Source organism: Lolium rigidum, chromosome 5 (assembly GCF_022539505.1).
Source record: "Lolium rigidum isolate FL_2022 chromosome 5, APGP_CSIRO_Lrig_0.1, whole genome shotgun sequence".
Lineage (NCBI taxonomy): Eukaryota > Viridiplantae > Streptophyta > Magnoliopsida > Poales > Poaceae > Lolium > Lolium rigidum.
The window spans coordinates 157,338,660-157,354,284 of record NC_061512.1 but is presented as its reverse complement, the minus strand read 5'-3'; positions in this window follow the sequence as shown (position 1 = coordinate 157,354,284).

The following is a 15,625-nucleotide window of genomic DNA, read 5'->3' as shown; positions in this document are numbered from 1 at the left end:
TATGCTCCGCCGGCCCCGCACCACCGAGGTACATCGTCGTTAGCTGACCCGTATCACCGTGCTCTTTTTCCCCAGCTGCGCCGAGCTTTGGACATGTACACGGACGACACCGGCCTGCAGTTCAAGTTCCTCAACGTCTACGCCCGCCTCGAGAAGTGCGAGAAGTGGAAGGAAGTTCGCACGTCCCTCTCGAAAAGCAAGACCGAGCAGTACAACCCCGACGCTCCGGCGGCTTGCGCGGCGGAAGGGCGCCCCGAGCTCGGCCGAAGAAGCAGAAAGAGCTCAAACGGACGGACAATCCCGCCGACGAGATGCAGGCGTCGATCGACAAGTGCTGGGCCGACTTGAGATCGCACGCCGACGGGAGGAACGACAAGTTCGACGGCAGGTGGCGGGAGATGCTCGCCAACCAAGGCGCCCGGATCGCCCTGCCGAAGACGACGGTGGCGGCGAAGAAGAGGAACACGGACTTGGCGTTCCTCATGGGCGGCGGCGACATGGAACCGATGGACGAGGAGACGAGGAATTGGTACCGGGGCCACCGCAACGACATCCTCCGAGCCACTACGTCGTCTCCGCCGGCTCCTACCTCGTCTACCTCACCATCTACCTCGTCGACTGCGGCTGCTTCGACGTCCACTGCCGCTGCTTCATCGTCGCCCGCCGCAGCCGCTTCGGCCACGGCGTGTGAGGAAACTGGTCCGTCGGACACCGCCGTGCCGGCCGGGACTACCGACGAGCCTGTCTTTGTGTAATTTCCCTCCGATCGCCGATCTGTGGCTGATCCTTTTGCTCCTTTTGCCGATCAACTGGCCGTACTTGTAGCGCGGGATGGCGATTTGTTTGAATTTAAACTCTATCCGCCGAACTCCGGGTGGACGACTGGAAATACGGTACTCCCCACGACTTAATTTCGTCCAATCCGGCGGTAGTTTCGTCCGGATTTGGGCGTGGGGAGCGCCAACGAGTGGGGATGCTCTAACCAGTTGACGATTAGAGCATCTCCAGCTGCGTTCCTTCCCAAAGCAATTTAGGGTGCGCCGGACCAAAAAACCGTTTCAGCCGCGTCCTCAAAGCCCATTTTGTCCGGCACCCCCCGATACGGTGTCCGGCGCCCCGAGCCCGTCCCCGTCCCACAGGGGATGCTCCGGGCACGCCGAACACAACGAAAAGCAAGGCGAACAGACGCGGGCCCGGCGCATCAGTGGCTCAGTGAAAAATCGTCTCCCACTCCCGCCAAATCCCGCCCCTCCCGCCATATCGCGCCTATCCCGCTGCGCATTTCTGGCCTCCCAACACATATCCCGCCGCCGATTCATTTCTCCTATCCTGCCGATTTGTTTCTCCCTCCCGCCGTCCACCCGCCGCCGCTACCCTCTCCCCATTCCATGGCGCCGCCGACAGCCCCCAAAAAGATGGCCAAGAAAGCGGCCAAGAAGCCGCCGGGCAATGCGACAAAAGGGGCGAAAGCGCCGTTCGCGAAGCCGCGGAAGGCGCCGGCTCCGAAGAAGAAGCCGGAAGGATGGACCGATGATCAGTGGCATCAAGACTGTCTGCGCCGGAAGATGTCGACGGAGGAGCGGAAAGGACGGAGGGCGGCGGAGCAGGAGAAGAAGGCTCTGGCGGCGCGCCAGCACCAGCACATAATGGCCGGGTGTCTCGCCGCCACCAACGCGAGCCCATATAGTACGAACGTGCCGGTGTACGTTCTGGGAGTGTTCTCTCCGTCGTCATCCGCCTTCTACAACGACGACCCCTCCGGCACTTCCGGGTGCGTGACGCCTAACTTGTCGCCCCACTACCAGGATGCGCTGCCGCATGGCGGCTTCAACCCCAACAACCTCTACTCCCCGGCGTACGAGCAGCGCGAGCCAGGACCCGGTGCGGACGGTGACCCTTTCACTGGCCGCAGGGGGCCGCTCGAATTCGACAGCGCCAGTGCTGAGGGTGCTGAGGAAGAGGGCGGGGGTGAGGACGAGGAGGACGATGAAGAGGAGGAGGTGGAGGACGAGGACGACAACGAGGATGAAGAGGGCGGCGAGGGCGGCGAGGAAGAGGACGAGGAGGGTGCCAGTGACGATGATCTCGTGGAGGTAGACGCGGATGGCGTGAAGAAGAAAAAGAAGAAGAAGGCATCGGGCACACGAGGCCCCAAGTGGACGGTTTTGGAGGATCTTTGTCTGTGCGAGTCGTGGGCGACGGTGAGCCATGACTCCATCATCGGCGCCAACCAAAAATACGGGAAGTATTGGGCGAGGATCAAGGCCGAGTTCGATGAGCGCAAGCTCATCAACGGCGACTACAACAAAGTGACAATGAAGAGGAGCCAAAAGACAATGTCGACGCGATGGGCCATCATCCAGGCGTCGGTGAACTCCTTCCATGGATACCATCACGACTTAGTGATCAGAGCCGACAGTGGCACCGACGTCTCCCAAATGGTACGACTCTTTCTTCCATAATCTGTAGCGCCTACATTGTGTTCGATGAAATGATTCCGCTTCCTTTGGCTAGTTTGATAGGGCCATGGAGGTTTACCGGAGGAACTCGGATGGGCATAAGTCGTTGATACGTCTCCGACGTATCGATAATTTCTTATGTTCCATGCCACATTATTAATGTTATCTACAAGTTTTATGCACACTTTATGTCATATTCGTGCATTTTCTGGAACTAACCTATTAACAAGATGCCGAAGTGCCAGTTCCTGTTTTCTGCTGTTTTTGTTTCGTAAATCCTAGTAACGAAATATTCTCGGAATCGGACGAAATCAAGACCCGGGTTCCTATTTTTCCACGAAGCTTCCGAACACCCGGAAGGACCAGAGGGGGGCCACAGGCCCACGGGACCACAGGCCGGCGCGGCCTGGGTGTGGCCCGCGCCACCCTATGGTGCCGCCGCCTCTTCGACCCTCTGACGCCGCCTCTTCGCCTATAAGAAGCCCCTGGACCTAAAAACCTCGATACGAAGGACGAAACCCACAGAAACCTTCCAGAGCCGCCGCCATCACGAAGCCAAGATCTGGGGGACAGGAGTCTCTGTTCCGGCACGCCGCCGGAGCGGGGAAGTGCCCCCGGAAGGCTTCTCCATCGACATCGCTGCCATCTCCACCGCCATCTTCATCACCGCTGCTGCTCCCATGAGGAGGAGTAGTTCTCCATCGAGGCTCGGGGCTGTACCGGTAGCTATGTGGTTCATCTCTCTCCTATGTACTTCAATACAATAATCTCATGAGCTGCCTTACATGATTGAGATTCATATGATGATGCTTGTAATCTAGATGTCATTATGCTAGTCAAGTGAGTTTTACTTATGTGATCTCCGGAGACTCCTTGTCCCACGTGTGTAAAGGTGACGAGTGTGTGCACCGTGTGGGTCTCTTAGGCTATATTTCACGAATACTTACTCACCGTTATGAATGGCGTAGTGAAGTGCTTATTTATATCTCTTTATGATTGCAATGTGTTTTGTATCACAATTTATCTATGTGCTACTCTAGCAATGTTATTAAAGTAGTTTTATTCCTCCTGCACGGTGTAATGGTGACAGTGTGTGCATCCGTGTTAGTACTTGGCGTATGCTATGATCATGATCTCTTGTAGATTGTGAAGTTAATTATTGCTATGATAGTATTGATGTGATCTATTCCTCCTACATAGTGTGAAGGTGACAGTGTGCATGCTGTGTTAGTACTTGGTTTAGTCGTGTTGATCTTTCTTGCACTCTAAGGTTATTTAAATATGAACATTGAATTGTGGAGCTTGTTAACTCCGGCATTGAGGGTTCGTGTAATCCTACGCAATGTGTTCATCATCCAACAAGAGTGTAGAGTATGCATTTATCTATTCTCGTTATGTGATCAAAGTTGAGAGTGTCCACTAGTGAAAGTCTATTCCCTAGGCCTTATTCCTAAATATCGCTATCGCTGCTTGTTTACTCGTTTTATCGCGTTACTATCGCTGCGTTACTACTCGCTACCATATTACCACCATCAACTACACGCCGTTACTACTGCTCATATTCATTCATACCACCCGTATTTCACTATCTCTTCGCCGAACTAGTGCACCTATTAGGTGTGTTGGGGACACAAGAGACTTCTTGCTTTGTGGTTGCAGGGTTGCATGAGAGGGATACCTTTGACCTCTTCCTCCCTGAGTTCGATAAACCTTGGGTGATCCACATAAGGGAAACTTGCTGCTGTTCTACAAACCTCTGCTCTTGGAGGCCCAACACTGCCTACAAGAATAGAAGCTCCCGTAGACATCAAGCACTTTTCTGGCGCCGTTGCCGGGGAGGAAAGGTAAAAAGGCACTCATACTCCGGTTCCAGGTAACATTACTTTTCTGGCGCCGTTGTGTTTGTGCTCGAAGCTATTTCCTTTAGATCCTGCAATTGCATCTTTTTGTTTCTTGTTTACACTAGTTTGGCATAATGGACAACAATGAGCTTCTTATTCTATTTCCTGATTTAAAACATGGATTGTTTGATGCGAAAATTAAAAAACCTATGAAATCTTATTTGCATGCTGGTAGTAATATTAGTATGAACGCTTTGAACACCATTGTTGATAATGATATAGAAAGTTCTAAGCTTGGGGAAGCTGGTTTTCATGATCTTTTTAGTCCCCCAAGCATTGAGGAGAAAATTTTCTTTGATGATACTTTGCCTCCTATTTATGATGATTATAATAGTGGTCTTTTGGCACAACCTACTATGGAGAGTAAATTTTGTTGTGATTATACTATGCCTCCTACACTTGATGAGAATAATAATGATAGCTACTTTGTTGAATTTGCTCCCACTACAACTAATAAAATTGATTATGCTTATGTGGAGAGTAATAATTTTATGCATGAGACTCATGATAAGAATGCTTTATGTGATAGTTATATTGTTGAGTTTGCTCATGATGCTACTGAAAGTTATTATGAGAGAGGAAAATATGGTTGTAGAAATTTTCATGTTACTAAAATGCCTCTCTATGTGCTGAAATTTTTGAAGCTACACTTGTTTTATCTTCCTATGCTTGTTACTTTGCTCTTCATGAACTTGTTTATTTACAAGATTCCTATGCATAGGAAGCATGTTAGACTTAATTTTTTTTTGAATTTGCTTCTTGATGCTCTCTTTTGCTTCATACTCTATTTTTCATGTGAGCATCATTAAAACTGCTGAGCCCATCTTAACGGATATAAAGAAAGAACTTCTTGGGAGATAACCCATGTGTTTATTTTGCTACAGTACTTTGTTTTATATTTGTGTCTTGGAAGTTGTTTACTACTGTAGCAACCTCTCCTTATCTTATTTTTGTGTTTTGTTGTGCCAAGTAAAGTCTTTGATAGTAAAGTAAATACTAGATTTGGATTACTGCGCAGAAACAGATTTCTTTGCTGTCACGAATCTGGGTCTAATTCTCTGTAGGTAACTCAGAAAATTATGCCAATTTACGTGAGTGATCCTCAGATATGTACGCAACTTTCATTCAATTTGGGCATTTTCATTTGAGCAAGTCTGGTGCCCTTTTAAAATTCGTCTTTACGGACTGTTCTGTTTTGACAGATTCTGCCTTTTATTTCGCATTGCTTCTTTGGCTGTGTTGGGTGGATTTCTTTGTTCCATTACCTTCCAAGTAGCTTTGAGCAATGTCCAGAAGTGTTAAGAATGATTGTGTCACCTCTGAACATGTGAGTTTTTGATTATGCACTAACCCTCTAATGAGTTTGTTTCAAGTTTGGTGTGGAGGAAGTTTTCAAGGGTCAAGAGAGGAGGATGATATACTATGATCAAGAAGAGTGAAAAGTCTAAGCTTGGGGATGCCCCGGTGGTTCACCCCTGCATATTTCAAGAAGGCTCAAGCATCTAAGCTTGGGGATGCCCAAGGCATCCCCTTCTTCATCGACAAATTATCAGGTTCCTTCTCTTGAAACTATATTTTTATTCGGCCACATCTTATGTACTTTACTTGGAGCGTCCGTGTGCTTTTGTTTTTGTTTTTGTTTGAATAAATGCTTGTGTGGGAGAGAGACACGCTCCGCTGGTTCGTATGAACACATGTGTTCTTAGCCTTTAATTTTCATGGCGAAGGTTGAAACTGCTTCGTTAAATTTTTATATGGTTGGAAACGGAAAATGCTACATGTAGTAATTGATAAAATGTCTTGGATAATGTGATACTTGGCAATTGTTGTGCTCATGTTTAAGCTCTTGCATCATATACTTTCCACCTATTAATGAAGAAACACTTAGAGCTTGCTAATTTGGTTTGCATATTTGGTTTCTCTAGAGTCTAGATAATATCTAGTATTGAGTTTTGAACAACAAGGAAGACGGTGTAGAGTCTTATAATGTTTACAATATGTCTTTTATGTGAGTTTTGCTGCACCGTTCATCCTTGTGTTTGTTTCAAATAACCTTGCTAGCCTAAAACCTTGTATCGAGAGGGAATACTTCTCATGCATCCAAAATCCTTGAGCCAACCACTATGCCATTTGTGTCCACCATACCTACCTACTACATGGTATTTATCCGCCATTCCAAAGTAAATTGCTTGAGTGCTACCTTTAAAATTCCATTATTCACCTTTGCAATATATAGCTCATGGGACAAATAGCTTAAAAACTATTGTGGTATTGAATATGTACTTATGCACTTTATCTCTTATTAAGTTGCATGTTGTGCGATAACCATGTTTCTGGGGACGCCATCAACTATTCTTTGTTGAATATCATGTGAGTTGCTATGCATGTCCGTCTTGTCTGAAGTAAGAGAGATCTACCACCTTAATGGTTGGAGCATGCAAATTGTTAGAGAAGAACATTGGGCCGCTAACTAAAGCCATGAATCATGGTGGAAGTTTCAGTTTTGGACATATATCCTCAATCTCATATGAGAATAATAATTGTTGCCACATGCTTATGCATTAAAGAGGAGTCCATTATCTCGTTGTCCATGTTGTCCCGGTATGGATGTCTAAGTTGAGAATAATCAAAAGCGAGAAATCCAAAATGCGAGCTTTCTCCTTAGACCTTTGTACAGGCGGCATGGAGGTACCCCATTGTGACACTTGGTTAAAACATGTGCATTGCAAAGATCCGGTAGTCCAAGCTAATTAGGACAAGGTGCGGGCACTATTAGTATACTATGCATGAGGCTTGCAACTTGTAAGATATAACTTTCATAACTCATATGCTTTATTACTACCGTTGACAAAATTGTTTCATGTTTTCAAAATAAAAGCTCTAGCACAAATATAGCAATCGATGCTTTCCTCTTTGAAGGACCATTCTTTTACTTTTATGTTGAGTCAGTTCACCTATCTCTCTCCACCTCAAGAAGCAAACACTTGTGTGAACTGTGCATTGATTCCTACATGCTTGCATATTGCACTTGTTATATTACTCTATGTTGACAATTATCCATGAGATATACATGTTACAAGTTGAAAGCAACCGCTGAAACTTAATCTTCCTTTGTGTTGCTTCAATACCTTTACTTTAAATTATTGCTTTATGAGTTAATTCTTATGCAAGACTTATTGATGCCTGTCTTAAAAGTGCTATTCATGAAAAGTCATTGATTTATGATTCAGTTGTTTACTCATGTCATTACCATTGTTTTGATCGCTGCATTCATTACATATGTTTACAATATGATCAAGTTTATGATGGCATGTCACTCCAGAAATTATCTTTGTTTATCGTTTACCTGCTCGGGACGAGCAGGAACTAAGCTTGGGGATGCTGATACGTCTCCGACGTATCGATAATTTCTTATGTTCCATGCCACATTATTGATGTTATCTACATGTTTTATGCACACTTTATGTCATATTCGTGCATTTTCTGGAACTAACCTATTAACAAGATGCCGAAGTACCAGTTCCTGTTTTCTGCTGTTTTTGGTTTCAGAAATCCTAGTAACGAAATATTCTCGGAATCGGACGAAATCAAGACCCAGGTTCCTATTTTTCCACGAAGCTTCCAGAACACCCGGCAAGGACCAGAGGGGGGCCACAGGCCCACGGGACCATAGGCCGGTGCGGCCTGGGTGTGGCCCACGCCACCCTATGGTGCCGCCGCCTCTTCGACCCTCTGACGCCGCCTCTTCGCCTATAAGAAGCCCCTGGACCTAAAAACCTCGATACGAAGGACGAAACCCACAGAAACCTTCCGAGCCGCCGCCATCACGAAGCCAAGATCCGGGGGACATGAGTCTCTGTTCCGGCACGCCGCCGGAGCGGGGAAGTGCCCCGGAAGGCTTCTCCATCGACACCGCTGCCATCTCCACCGCCATCTTCATCACCGCTGTTGCTCCCATGAGGAGGGAGTAGTTCTCCATCGAGGCTCGGGGCTGTACCGGTAGCTATGTGGTTCATCTCTCTCCTATGTACTTCAATACAATAATCTCATGAGCTGCCTTACATGATTGAGATTCATATGATGATGCTTGTAATCTAGATGTCATTATGCTAGTCAAGTGAATTTTACTTATGTGATCTCCGGAGACTCCTTGTCCCACGTGTGTAAAGGTGACGAGTGTGTGCACCGTGTGGGTCTCTTAGGCTATATTTCACAGAATACTTACTCACTCGTTATGAATGGCGTAGTGAAGTGCTTATTTATATCTCTTTATGATTGCAATGTATTTTGTATCACAATTTATCTATGTGCTACTCTAGCAATGTTATTAAAGTAGTTTTATTCCTCCCGCACGGTGTAATGGTGACAGTGTGTGCATCCGTGTTAGTACTTGGCGTATGCTATGATCATGATCTCTTGTAGATTGTGAAGTTAATTATTGCTATGATAGTATTGATGTGATCTATTCCTCCTACATAGTGTGAAGGTGACAGTGTGCATGTTGTGTTAGTACTTGGTTTAGTCGTGTTGATCTTTCTTGCACTCTAAGGTTATTTAAATATGAACATTGAATTGTGGAGCTTGTTAACTCCGGCATTGAGGGTTCGTGTAATCCTACGCAATGTGTTCATCATCCAACAAGAGTGTAGAGTATGCATTTATCTATTCTGTTATGTGATCAAAGTTGAGAGTGTCCACTAGTGAAAGTCTATTCCCTAGGCCTTGTTCCTAAATATCGCTATCGCTGCTTGTTTACTCGTTTCTATCGCGTTACTACTGCTGCGTTACTACTGCTACCATATTACCACCATCAACTACACGCCGTTACTACTCGCTCATATTCATTCATACCACCTGTATTTCACTATCTCTTCGCCGAACTAGTGCACCTATTAGGTGTGTTGGGGACACAAGAGACTTCTTGCTTTGTGGTTGCAGGGTTGCATGAGAGGGATATCATTGACCTCTTCCTACCTGAGTTCGATAAACCTTGGGTGATCCTGTAAGGGTATTTTACCCTTATCCATTATTTTGGTAACGATGACACCGTGCTAAAGTATTTGGCCTAATATGTTTTTAAGGATAATCTCAGGTATTAGGCAATGAGGCGTAAATGGTGTATCAAAGGAACAAGAAGGCTAAAGGAGACCCCCCCATTTCAACAACAAACAAAAAGGGGTTACAGGAGAAATCCGGTCACCTGCCCGGTCCAACCGGGCCAGCAACCCGCCGATCCGGCGTGCTGGGCCGGTCGACCGGTCGGAAACCGGGCTCCAAAGGAGGAACCAGCAGGTCCGGTCTGTGGCCCGGTCGACCGGGCTCCTGACCGGCGGGTCCGGCGCACCGTCCGGTCGACCGCTCGGAAACCGGGCAGCAACCGGGCACCAACCGGAGAAGCGCCAGGACGACGCAAAGGTGCTCCGGTCACCAGTCCGGTCTGACCGGCCTCACAACCGGGCTGTCCGGTCCGTGGTCCGGTCCGACCGGGTTTGTCGGGAAGAATGCTCGAGGTGGCAAGTGGCAACGGCCAGATTTTGAAGAACACTATAAATACCCCTTCTTCTACCTTGGAAGGGTTAGGCAACATACTATAAGCTGTTCTTGAGCTCTCTCTCTCCTACTCCATTGCTAGAAACACCAAAAGCCTCGCGATCTCCCTCCTCCTCCACCCAAACTCAAATCCCTCCGGGGAATCACTAGAGGAGGACCCGATCTACCGTTCTACCAAGCCAAATCTCATTCCCCCTTGTATTCATTGAGAAGCTTGCTTCCTAGGGTTCCTTGGAAACCCTAGGTGGGCAAGAGGAGTCCGGAAGCATCCGGGCCGTGGATTTGCTCCGGGCAAGATTGTGAAGGTTTGGAGGCTACCTCAAAGTCTACCACAAGTGAGTGAGCTATTCCTTCGTGGGATAGGCTCCGGAGAATAGGGTGAGCCTTCGTGGCGCGGGGAATCCTTCGTGGGACCTCCACTCCTCCAAACGTGACGTACCTTGTTGCAAAGCAAGGGAACACGGGAATACATTCTCGTCTCCGCGTGCTATCGGTTATCTCTAACCGAACTCCTTACTTGTGATTTAAACCGCTCGTGAGAGCCTTCGTGCTTGAGTTAGTTGTATCCTCATATAGGTTGCTTCACCTAGTTTGCATTAGGCTCATCTTTATATTCCGCAAAGCCTAATATTGCAAAGAAAGAATTAAAATTTGTAGAAACCTATTCACCTCCCCCCCCTCTAGGTTTACCATCTCTATACTTTCAATTGGTATCGTAGCCTGGACTCTTATTAAGGGCTTCACCGCCTTAAGAGTGAGATGGATAAACTCTTTGAGGGTCTAGATGACGACTCTAACCTTTCGGTTAAAGAGATGAAATCTAGACTCTTGGCATATGATGCCGAGAAGAAGAAAAAGGAGGATGAGCTACAAAACCAAATGACAGAAATGACTGCCATGCTTAAGAACCTAACTGCGGGTGGAACTCTTAGTGGGGCTTCGGCCTCTAAAGAATCCTACCATGAGGTTAACCATGACTATCCTAGAAACACTTCACCCATGCCTCATATAAACCATAGTGGGACCGTTCCCCATTACGATGGAACTCACTTTCCACATTGGAAATCTGCTATGGAATCTCATATTCGCAGCTGCAGTGTGGAGCTATGGGAACTCATTGTTCATGGACATCGGGAGCCACAAGATCCTACTCGGTTGACCTCCACCGAGTTCTACAACCGTCAACTCAATGCATCCGCATGTGACAAGATTAGAAGTGGCATCAACCGCAAGCTTCTAGATCAAGTTGATGACATTGTCTCCGCTAAAGAGTTGTGGGATCGGATCATAGTACTCCAAGAGGGAACCGATTTGATCCAATCATCTCTCTATGAGACCGCAAAGCAAGAGGCCTACCAGCTTCATGATTCGAGATGGAGAATCCGTATTCGATGCCTATGCTAGGCTTGGTGCTCGAAAGTAAGGGTCAAGGGACTTGGTGCTCGAGAAGTACAATGACGGATTCGAGATGAACGAAGCCTTCATAAAATCCAAGGTCATTGCTATGATTGCCGTCAAACAAGAAGACACCAACCTTGGACTCAACTTGCAAATCATGACCAAGAGTGCCGATCTCAACTCCGATGATCTAGTCTCCTATGTGGCCGCCAATGAAAACATGGCCAAAGCCGGAAAGAGGCTCAAGGCAATGAACCGTGTTGATGAAGCCTCACACAACCATGAAGCGTCACACAACCTTGCTCTCAAGGCTAGAGCTGACCATGGAGGAGAAGAAGAATATGAAATTGAAGAACATGAGGAGATGACTTCAACTAGTGACATCGCCACTGACTTTGCCTTCTTTGCCAAGAAGTACAATGGAAAGGTATCTATGCTTCTCAATGACAAGAAGAAGAAGAGAACTTGCTACAATTGTGATGAAGATAGCCACTTTGCAAATGAGTGCCCTTATGAGAAAAGGGTAGACAAGCCAAGATTCGTCAAAGGGGTCAAGCCAAGATTGAAGCCAAACCCAATCAACGATCGATTCAAGAAGAACAAGGGAAGAGCTTTTGTTGGAGCCAAGTACTTGTCCGATGATGAAGAAGAAGATGAGGAGAAGGAGGCCGGGTGGCCGGTTTGGCTTACTCCAAGCCCGGGTCACTCTTCACATATGACTACTCCAAGGACTACTCCACGGAGAATGATGTTGGTTCCTCCTTCATGGCAAGAATCACTCAAGAGGATGACTCCGATGACTCTTCCTCCTCTACAATCGTTGGCTCTTGTCTTATGGCAAGGGAAACCAAGGTAATGGAACCTCCACCTTCCCTATCTAGTGTTCTTGATGATGAAAATGAAAATCAAGATGAACTAAGTGTGCTTAAGGAACTTTACAATGTTAGATGCACCCTTCGTGGTAAAGCTCTTGTCAAGTTTGATTTCTTGATGGACTCTCTCAAAGAAAAGGATGAGTCCATTGAGGAATTAGAATATCAATTGGATGAAAAGGAACGGAGATTCAATCTCCTAAGACAAGAGCTAAAAACCGAAAGGTGCATATCTCAAGGCCTTAAGCAACAAATTGAAACCTATGAACTTGATAAAGTTAAGGACCTAGAAACTATTGATAGGGCTCAATCTTTGACTCAAGTGCTCCATACCTCAAAGGAGGAACTTGAAGTTGCTCATGCTTCTCTCACTAGGGATCTTGACCACCTTGAAAGAGCTAACAAGCTTGTAAAGGATGAGCTCAAGAAACTTGGAGAGAACCATGACCTATGATGCGCGTGGTTGACGTATTGTCTTTTCGTTCGACACACGTCCGTTGGGAACCCCAAGAGGAAGGTGTGATGCGCACAGCGGCAAGTTTCCCTCAGTAAGAAACCAAGGTTTAATCGGACCAGTAGGAGTCAAGAAGCACGTTGAAGGTTGATGGCGGCGAGATGTAGTGCGGCGCAACACCGTGGATTCCGGCGCCAACGTGGAACCCGCACAACACAACCAAAGTACTTTGCCCCAACGAAACGAGTGAGGTTGTTAATCTCACCGGCTTGCCGTAACAAAGGATTAACCGTATTGTGTGGAAGATGATTGTTTGCGAGAGAAAACAAGAAAACAAGTATTGCAGCAGATTTGTATTTCAAGTATTAAAGAATGGACCGGGGTCCACAGCTCACTAGAGGTGTCTCTCCCATAAGACGAACAAGCATGTTGGGTGAACAAATTACAGTTGGGCAATTGACAAATAAAGAGAGCATGACAATGCACATACATATCATGATGAGTATAGTGAGATTTAATTGGGCATTACGACAAAGTACATAGACCGCCATCCAACTGCATCTATGCCTAAAAAGTCCACTTTCAGGTTATCATCCGAACCCCCTCCAGTATTAAGTTGCAAAGCAACAGACAATTGCATTAAGTATGGTGCGTAATGTAACTAGTGACTACATCCTTGAACATAGCACTAATGTTTTATCCCTAGTGGCAACAGCACAACACAACCTTAGAACTTTCCGTCACTCGTCCCAGGTGTCAATGCGGGCATGAACCCACTATCGAGCATAAGTACTCCCTCTTGGAGTTACAAGCATCTACTTGGCCGAGCATCTACTAGTAATGAAGAGCATGCAAGATCATAAACAACACATAAGCATAACTTTGATAATCAACATAACAAGTATTCTCTATTCATCGGATCCCAACAAACGCAACATATAGAATTACATATAGATGATCTTGATCATGATAGGCAGCTCACAAGATCCGACAATGATAGCACAATGGGGAGAAGACAACCATCTAGCTACTGCTATGGACCCATAGTCCAGGGGTAGACTACTCACACATCACACCGGAGGCGACCATGGCGGTGTAGAGTCCTCCGGGAGATGATTCCCCTCTCCGGCAGGGTGCCGGAGGCGATCTCCTGGATCCCCCGAGATGGGATCGGCGGCGGCGGCGTCTCAGTAAGGTTTTCCGTATCGTGGTTCTCGGTACTGGGGGTTTCGTCATGGAGGCTTTAAGTAGGCGGAAGGGCAAGTCAAGAGGCGGCACGGGGGGCCCACACCATAGGCCGGCGCGGCCAGGGGTGGGGCCGCGCCGCCCTAGGGTTTGGCCACCCCGTGGCCCCTCTTCGTCTCGTCTTCGGACTTCGGAAGCTCCGTGAGAAAATAGGCCCCGGGCTTTTATTTCGTCCAATTCCGAGAATATTTCTTTACTAGGATTTCTGAAACCAAAAACAGCGAGAAAACAACAGAATCGGCACTTCGGCATCTTGTTAATAGGTTAGTTCCGGAAAATGCACGAATATGACATAAAGTGTGCATAAAACATGTAGATAACATCAATAATGTGGCATGGAACATAAGAAATTATCGATACGTCGGAGACGTATCGGCATCCCCAAGCTTAGTTCCGCTCGTCCCGAGCAGGTAAAACGATAACACTGATAATTTCTGGAGTGACATGCCATCATAATCTTGATCATACTATTTGTAAAGCATATGTAGTGAATGCAGCGATCAAAACAATGTGTATGACATGAGTAAACAAGTGAATCATAAAGCAAAGACTTTTCATGAATAGCACTTCAAGACAAGCATCAATAAGTCTTGCATAAGAGTTAACTCATAAAGCAATAATTCAAAGTAAAGGTATTGAAGCAACACAAAAGAAGATTAAGTTTCAGCGGTTGCTTTCAACTTGTAACATGTATATCTCATGGATATTGTCAACATAGAGTAATATAATAAGTGCAATAAGCAATTATGTAGGAATCAATGCACAGTTCACACAAGTGTTTGCTTCTTGAGGTGGAGAGAAATAGGTGAACTGACTCAACATTCAAAGTAAAAGAATGGTCCTCATAGAGGAAAAGCATCGATTGCTATATTTGTGCTAGAGCTTTGATTTTGAAAACATGAAACAATTTTGTCAACGGTAGTAATAAAGCTTATGCATCATGTAAATTATATCTTATAAGTTGCAAGCCTCATGCATAGTGTACCAATAGTGCCCGCACCTTGTCCTAATTAGCTTGGACTACCTGGATTATCACCGCAATACATATGCTTTAACCAAGTTTCACAAAGGGGTACCTCTATGCCGCCTGTACAAAGGTCTAAGGAGAAAGCTCGCATTTGGATTTCTCGCTTTTGATTATTCTCAACTTAGACATCCATACCGGGACAACATAGACAACGAGATAATGGACTCCTCTTTTAATGCTTTAAGCATTTGACAACAATTAATTCTTTTCTCATTAGAGATTTGAGGATATTTGTCCAAAACTGAAACTTCCACCATGAATCATGGCTTTAGTTAGCGGCCCAATGTTCTTCTCTCACAATATGCATGCTCAAACCATTCAACTCAGTGTAGATCGCCCTTACTTCGGACAAGACGAACATGCATAGCAACTCACATGAAATTCAACAATGAGTTGATGGCGTTCCCCGATAAACATGGTTATCGCACAACAAGCAACTTAATAGGAGATAAAGTGCATAATTACATATTCAATACCACAATAGTTTTTTAAGCTATTTGTCCCATGAGCTATATATTGCAAAGGTGAATGATGGAATTTTAAAGGTAGCACTCAAGCAATTTACTTTGGAATGGCGAGAAAATACCACGTAGTATAGGTAGGTATGGTGGACACAAATGGCATAGTGGTTGGCTCAAGTATTTTGGATGCATGAGAAGTATTCCCTCTCGATACAAGGTTTAGGCTAGCAAGGCTTATTTGAAACAAACACAAGGATG